The sequence below is a fragment of the Leopardus geoffroyi genome, chromosome X (assembly GCF_018350155.1).
Source record: "Leopardus geoffroyi isolate Oge1 chromosome X, O.geoffroyi_Oge1_pat1.0, whole genome shotgun sequence".
NCBI lineage: Eukaryota > Metazoa > Chordata > Mammalia > Carnivora > Felidae > Leopardus > Leopardus geoffroyi.
This window is the reverse complement of record NC_059343.1, coordinates 127,351,839-127,360,267: the sequence shown is the minus strand read 5'-3', so window position 1 is coordinate 127,360,267 and position 8,429 is coordinate 127,351,839. Positions and strand designations below refer to the sequence as shown.

The 8,429-nt window shown below is 48.0% G+C and overlaps 1 pseudogene; it reads left to right on the top strand.

Annotated features, from left to right (window-relative positions):
* Positions 1-3,782: 3,782 nt before the first annotated feature.
* LOC123594483 lies at positions 3,783-8,182 on the top strand (annotated as a pseudogene).
* Positions 8,183-8,429: the final 247 nt, after the last annotated feature.

Below are 8,429 nucleotides of genomic sequence, written 5' to 3'. Positions count from 1 at the left end.
ATTAACGAGGGAAACAAAGGTAAGAAAGATGTAGTTTAAATTAAATTCCCCTACAGCGTGCAGCCCGTTGGTAGATGTCAGACATCTGTAGTGAGTAACACTCCCCTAGATATTTATGGCTGCCTTAATGCCCTAACGTTTACACTCCCTTAAAGACTAAAAGCAACCTTATCTTGACACTAGCTAAATCTTCAGGGTCCTGAGAGTCCCTGCTTTCAGCATCCAGAAATTCCTTGGAGACTCACGTTATCTAGCCCTCCCCTCCCTCCACAAACTTAAGAGTATATCATCAGTCTCTCCTCACACTCCCAGCGCAGCTCTTCTGCCCATGGGCCCTGTCCCCGTGCTGTAATAAAACCACCTCGTGTACCACCGACGTCTCAAGAATCCTTTCTTAGCCGTTTGCTCACGAACCCCACTTCAAATTTCATCAGTGTGATTTTTCCCCCCTGTAAGATCAGTATCTTTTATTTATTTAAATATCTGAACAGGCATACCGGAGGATAGATCCGCATTGCACGGGGACTGATGTTCACACAATCGGGGTCCTTCTTTAAGAAAAAGAACACAGGGGGCACCTGCGTGGCTCAGTTGGTTAAGCATCCAACTCTTGATTTCGGCTCAGGTCACCATCTCACGGTTCTCGAGATCAAGCCCCATGCTGGGGTCCGTGCTGACAGTGTGGAGCCTGCTTGGGATTCTCTCCCTACCCCTCTCTCTCTGCCTCTCTCTCTTTCTCTCAAAATAAGTAAACAAACTTAAAACAAAGGAAAAAGAATACAAAGTTAGTTTCAGAAACGTCTGTTTATTTGGCAAGAGAAAAGAAATCACAACAAATCGCTCCCTGCTCTGGCACCGGCCCTTGGGCTGTGGCCTGGGGTGTGGGCTGAAATGGCCCATCTCCCTCCTCGTGGCTGCTGGGTCGCTGTCAGGGGAGCGCCATCCCTGCTGCTTCCACTGCAGGACCATCCTCGTGACCGTGACCGTTGCAGCCTCACGTGACCACCCTAACAACCCACCCTCAAGGGGGTGTGGCCCCGTCCCCTCGAGGTCAAAGAGAAGTCAGGCTCCTTGAGGAGGCCTTCGAGCCCTGACCAGGGTGTGATGGTAGCCTGGGCCTCTAGTGCCTGTTCCCTGATCCCGGGGGACAGCCCTCCGAGCTGTCAGGGGACTGGCAGTGAGAGTTTTGCTCAGGAAACCTGCCTGGGCTCAAACCCAGCCTGTGGTTTCTTGTTTCCTAACCTTAAGGAGCCAGCACTTTCACAGCGTCGGAGGTGTGGGCTTACATTTGTTCATTTCCTCCGGATGTGGGCAAACGTACCTTTTAGGGAAACTCCTCCCACCAATACGCATACAGACAAAATGCCCCGCCTTCACCCGGCTGAAGAATCTGGAGACTGTCCAGGCGGCCTCCTGCGGAGGATAGAGGTCCCCCCCACCCGGCCCCCACCCGGCCCCCACCATGGCGACCGTGCCTGAATCGGGGATCTTCGTTGGGTACCAAGTTTCAGCATCTCCGTGATAAGCTCGCTAACTCCTAGGTGCAGACTGACACTTCGTGGGGCCCCACGGGAAGTTGGTACTTGGTCGGAGCGCACTGCGGGCAGGCTAGGAATCGGGGCGAAGGTTCCACATCAGACTGGCATCCACAGCTTTCCCTGCCATCCCCCCTTAGCCTACATGTGTATTTTCCTGAAATTCCTCCGGTTCTTCTGAGGGGGAGAAATAAAGAGAAACAGAACCAGCCTCGGGGAGCTTGGGTAGAGAGTGGGCTCATGAGCTGGCTGGAGCTCACTGCTTCCCTCCCAGTATAGGACTCAGAGCCGCAACAGCCACGCTCCAGATGTCACAGGTGCCCTGGACTCCGCCAGGAAGCACACTCCTCCAGGAGCCCATTCGCATGCGGGCACCTCTCCTGCGAACCTGTCCCGTTTCTACAGCTACTTGCATGTACCTTTCCTTAAAAGACACAGACGCACAGCGCGCCCCAGTCCCCTGGACTCCAGGGAGCAGAGCTCCAGGCAGGCAGAGACCACAGGAAACAGGCAGAACCAGTTCTGCGGCTAGAGCTGGAGGTTAAGTGTAAACAGACCCCCCCCCCCCCACGAGGTCACAGGGAGGGCCACCGGGCTGAGGCTGGCCCTGGGCACAAAGCATCAGCGCAGGGGCACAAAGACTCTGGTGTGTCACTTCAATCTGGGAGAAGGACACCTCACCCAGGCTTGTGATTTCTTTTTTTTTTTTTTTTTTTTCAAGGTTTATTTATTTTTGGGACAGAGAGAGACAGAGCATGAACGGGGGAGGGGCAGAGAGAGAGGGAGACACAGAATCGGAAACAGGCTCCAGGCTCTGAGCCATCAGCCCAGAGCCCGACGCGGGGCTCGAACTCCCGGACCGCGAGATTGTGACCTGGCTGAAGTCGGCCGCTTAACCGACTGCGCCACCCAGGCGCCCCGAGGCTTGTGATTTCTAAACTGGGAGACGGACCCGCTAAAGTGGTCCGGTCAGTTTTGCATCCTGGGACACGGTCACAATTCACAGAAACAGCACTCTCACCGTCTCTGCATGAAACACCAGAGAAACTAACAAGGACGGACCAGGAGACCGGAAACGTCAGGTAGCCACCAGACTTTGACAGACAAGAACCCAAAAGCCTGCTCAGTCACTGCGAGCAACACTCAACTCCCCAGTCAGTAGCCACCCTCCCGGAAGGAGGGCTGGAGACTCGAGGACCCTCACCCCCAGGACTTCGCAAGGGCCAGGGCTCCCCTTCGATGGCAGCTATCGTGAGGTGAGCGACAGTGGGGGAAACCTCTAAACTGTGAAAGTGACGGTCTCGGCCAGAGATATGATATGTGATGAGGGAAACCAAGGCAAGCAAGATGTAGTTTAAATCAAATTCCCTTAGAGCCCGCAGCCCGTTGATAGACGTCAGACACCTGCGGTGTGTAACACTCCACTAGACGTTTATAGCTGCCTTAATGGTTACACTTCCTCAAAAACTAAAAGCAACCTTATCCTGGACAATAGCTAAATCTTCAGGGTCCTGTGAGACCCTGCCTACAGCATCCAGAAATTCCATGGAAACTAACTTTATCTCTACCCTCCCCCCCCCCCAACCTAAAAGTATATCATCGGTCACTCCTTACAAGCCCAATGCAGCTCTTTCTGCCCACGGGTCCTGTCCCTGGTGCTTTAATAAAATCACGTTTGTTTTTTTTTTTTTTTTTTTTTTTTTTTGCAACAAAAGTGTCTTCAAGAATTCTCTCTTAGCCATTTGCTCGTGAACCCCACCTCAAATTCCATCAATAACAAAATACGTATAAGCAAAGGGCAGTGAGGCAGCCGGCTAGAGAAGGCTGCCTTAAGGTGCAGCTCTCAGGGACAGGCTGCAGCAGAAGAGGCACGTGTCGACAAACTTCTTACATAGGCGTAAAGCATGTTACTTTCCCAAGGGCATGATCTCAGGGTTGTGGGATTGAGTCCAAAAATAGGCCCCAAAGATAGGCTCCACGCTCAGTGGGATTGTCTCTCTCTCTCTCTCTGCCCCCTCCTGCTCTCTTTCTCTCTGAAACAAAAAAAAAAAAAAAAAAGAAATAAAAAGAAAAAAAAAAAGGAAAGGAAAGCACCCCCCCCCAAAAAAAAAAAGACAGAAAGAAATACAGTGGAAGAAAGTTCAGTTTATTTCTCATGAAAAAGTCCTGCTTAGGTTGGGAGACATTCCATTTTTTTCTTAAGTTTAAATAAAATTTACCCACTGTACTTGGGGTCTTCGTGTCGTTCCCACTTCAGACACCAGTCTGGACTGTTGTCACCAGAATGGTGACATGATCGGTAGAGCAGGGGGCAGAGCAGATCTGCCTGGCAGAGGTGGAAGCTTCAGGATCATAATAACATTTGAAAACGCTGTTGAAACGAACAAATTCCAAGAAAAAAACAATGCCCGGTATTGACTCAAGAAAAGACAGACAGTATTCAGAGCTCCTTCCACACGCGCGTCTGCGCCTGTTTCGTGGACGGTCCTCACAGCATGGCCCCCAAATGCCAGTCGTCGCTCCCGCCGCCTGGAAGAAAGAAATAAAGACTACCTCCCGCCCCCAAGTGGGAGGAGACGTCCACCTATCAGCACGTGCCGAAGGGAGAAAGGGAACAACCAGAAGCAGTTGAACATATTGATGAGGTACAAAATGAAAGAGACAGACTTAACGAAGAAGCCAGGGAGCCCGTTTTGGAAGTAGAATCGAAATGTAACAAACGCCGCCAGCCGCGTTTTCAGAAGCGGTCAGAATTGATCGCCCAGATCCCAAGTTTGGGGGTGACGACGTTCATCGGCCATCCCCAAGTGTGTGCTTCTTGGGGAGGAGGATGAAGGGCACTGCGTTATTTGACAAGAGTTGAGGGGACAGAATTTGAAGATGTTAAGTCAGGCGACAGAATAGATTTCTATTTTGCTGAAAACCCTTATTTCGAAAATAAAGTTCTCGCCAAAGAATTCCATCCGAAGGAGAGTGGTGACCCATCTTCCAAGTCCACGAAAATCAAGTGGAAATCTGATGAAACGTTCGAGGCAAACGCAGAGTAGAGCCAGCGGGGAGAGACCGTGTGAGGGACCAGAGGGCAGATGAGTTACGAGAGGCCATCAAAGATGCTATTTGGCCAAATGCGTTGACAGCGCTACTTGGTTCCCGATACGGATGCTGAAGGAGGGAGAGGAGTGGAAGATGACCATGACAGGGAGAAAGGACCTTTTGTACTGTTCTCCAGTCCCGGGGGGCAAGCTGCTGTCTTTTCTTTTTCCCTCCTCTTACGCTGATTTTTGAAGTCTCTTTTCTCTCCCTTTGTACCACGGTTCTCAAATTATTTTGGGGGGAAATACCCGGAGCAGAACAGCGTGGGAAAAGAATCTCCCTGCTTTTCTGTTCCAAATTTATTTTTAACCCCTCCCTGTCTCAACGCAAAGTGTATGGAATCAACACACTGTGCTTGCTTGCTCTGTGGGTGAAAAGAAAACCCTTCTGGTCCCCTAGCTCTGCCGGAAATGGGAGGCTGCGAGGCCCCTGTGCAGTAGTATGTGTGATCCTAGCTGTCCCCTCCTTTCTCTGCATATTGTGCTCAGAGATGACATTGTATCTCTGGGAGAATATGGACAGTTAGCATTTACCAACATGTATCTGTCTGTTGTCTCTTTAAAAAAAAAAAAAAAGAAGAAGAAACCCCTTAGAGAATAGGGTTTTAGAAGGTCCACAAAGGGTGGGTTTGAGATATTTGGGTGGGTTAAGTGGGCACTTTGACAACATGGCTTCTCCTCTGGCATGTTTAATTGTGATGTTTAACAGATATCCTTGCAGTTGAAGATGACACTTTTATTTATTTATTTATTTATTTATTTATTTATGTTTATTTATTGATTTTGGAGTAGACAGAGGGAGCGCACGGGGAGAGGCGGGGGGGGGGGGGACAGAGAATCCCAAGCACGCTCTGCACTGTCAGAACAGAGCCCGACTCGGAGTTCGAACTCAGAAACTGTGAGATCATGACCTGATCGGAAGTCAGCAGTCGGATGCTTAACTGACTGAGCCACCTAGGCTCCCCTGTTCCTGTTTATTTAAAAAAAATTTTTTTGTTTCACTGAAAAGGAAAAATAATGCTCAGTTTTAAATGTTAAAATGTACAGTTGCTTTTTTAAAATAAAACTTAATGTGGACACACACAAAGAAAAGGCAGAAACCCTACGTAGTCATATAATCATAAAATTATTTTTACCAGTAAATATCCCCCCTATAGCCAACTCCAGGCCCAGATGACCTTGTCAGCAAGATCTGTCAAATATTGAAGAACAAACAGTTCTAGTGTTATACACATTCTCTCAGAAAATAACAAAAAAGGATACAATTTTGTTAGAAGGCGAACATAACTCTGACTCCAAAATGTGTCAAAGACATTACAAGAAAGAAAATTATTGGCCGAGCTCACTCATGAGCATAGATGCAAAAAATCCAAGCAAAATATTAGCAACATCTAAAGATGATAACACGTAGTGACCAGGTTGCATTTATCTGTGGAGTGCAAAGTTGGTTTAACAAGAGAATATAGGGGCGCCTGGGTGGCGCAGTCGTTTGGGCGTCCGACTTCAGCCAGGTCACGATCTCGCGGTCCGTGAGTTCGAGCCCCGCGTCAGGCTCTGGGCTGATGGCTCAGAGCCTGGAGCCTGTTTCCGATTCTGTGTCTCTCTCTCTCTCTCTCTCTGCCCCTCCCCCGTTCATGCTCTGTCTCTCTCTGTCCCAAAAATAAATAAACGTTGAAAAAAAAAAAAATAAGAGAATATAATTTATTGGGGCACCTGGGTGGCTCAGGCAGTTGAGTATCTGACTCTTGATTTCAGTTCGGGTCATAATACTGGCTCATGGGATCAAGCCCTGAGCCGGGCTCCTCACTGAGCATAGAACCTGCTTGAGAGTCTCTCTCTCCCTCTGCTCCTCCCCACCTCTCTCTCTCTCTCTCTCTCTCTCTCTCTCTCTCAATAGTAAAAAAAAAAAAAAAAAATTAAAAAAAAAATTAAAAAAGAATCCCTCTTAAAAAGAGAGAATAATTTATTGTAATCAACCACATTAATAGGTTAAGGCATAAAAATTACATGGTCATCACATTAGGTGCAAAAAAAAAAAAAAAGCATTTGATAACATGTCTACTATTCATTAAAGAGAAAACTCAGGAAACTGGGAATTAAAATGAGCTTCCTTCGCAAAAGCCCTATAAAAATAGTAGAAAATGAAAGCTTTGCCTGGAGATCAGAAGTAAGAAAAGGCTGCTCGTTACCGTCGCCACTTTTGTTGACATTGTAATGTCTGTTCCAGTCAGGGCAAGAAAAATAAGTAAAAGCTAAAGGCGAGGGAAGGCTGTCATTATTCACCGGTGATTTGATGTGTGTTACGATACACCAAAGAATCTAGAGATAAATTATTATACTTACGAGGAGAGTGTAACAAGGTTGCTGGATGTAAAATCCATATATAAAAATTATTTATGTTTCTATCGGGAGCGAAGAGTTCAAAAATGAAATTTGAAAAAATAATACACCATTTGCAATAGCATTATGTAGTTTTTCAATGTGGAGAGAGAGAGAATGAACGGGGGAAGGGCAGAAAGAGAGGGAGACAGAGGATCCGAAGCGGGCTCCGTGCTGACGGCAGACGGCCTGACGTGGGGCTTCAACTCACGAACCACGAGATCGTGACCTGAGCTGAAGTCGGGTGCTCAACCGACTGAGCCTCCCGGGCGCCCCTGCAATAGCATTAAAAAAAAACACAAGATAGGGGCGCCCGGGTGGCTCAGTCGGTTGAGCATCCGACTCTTGATCTCAGCTCAGGTCACAATCCCAGGGTTGTGAGTTCAAGCCCTGCATTGGGACTCTGCGCTAGGCATGAAGGCTACTTAAAAAAAAACACTTAGGAATACATTTATAAAAGATTTGCAAGCCCTTTGTGGAAGAAGTTATAAAACTTTAATGAGGGACGTTAAGGAAGAAGACCTAAGTAAATGAGACACATACATGGCCGGAGGGGAAGCGTCAATACTTTAAAGGTGTCAATTTTCTCCAAGTGGATTTATTACACATTCGATGCGATATCTATCAAACTCATAATACAACAAGCTGATTCTAAAGTTTACTCCCCTGCTTGCACTCTGTCTCTCTCTCCCTTTCGAAAATAAACAAACATTAAAAAAATTTTTTAAAAGGGGGCGCCCGGGTGGCTTAGTCGGTTAAGCGTCCGACTTGGCTCAGGTCATGGTCTCACGGTTTGTGGGTTCAAGCCCCTCGTCGGGCTCTGTGCTGACCGCTCGGAGCCTGGAGCCTGCTCCGGATTCTGTGTCCCGCCCCCCACCCCTGCCCCACTCCCGCTCTGTCTGTTGAAAATAAATAAACGTAAAAAAAATTAGGGATATCATACAGGAATGAAAATCCATTAACTGTGGCTATATTTAATAACATAAACATAAAGGTTAGTGAAGGGAGAGAGACACGAACTAATGTATACGAGGCAGGGACTATCACAACGGCGCAGGCTGGAGTGACAGCCGGTGGCTGTGGACGGGCACCTGGCGGTGTTGATTTCTTCAGCTTCGAGGTGGCGACACGGCCGTGTACCTCAGGATTGTCCTTTCAACCGTGCAGGATATTTGATGCACTGTATTTCCAACAGCTTTATTCGGATGGAACTTACGTACATCAAAGGGTGTTGTCTAAAGTATACAATTTGGCACATTTTGACACTTGTTTACTCGTGCAAAACCACCACGATCGGGATGATGAGCATAGCCAGAACCCCCCGAAAGCTTCTCCGTGGCCGTCTGGTCTGTGAATCCCCCCTCTCACCACTCCCCTTAGCCCAATCCCCGTGCAACACCGATCTGCTTTCTGTCACTGCGTG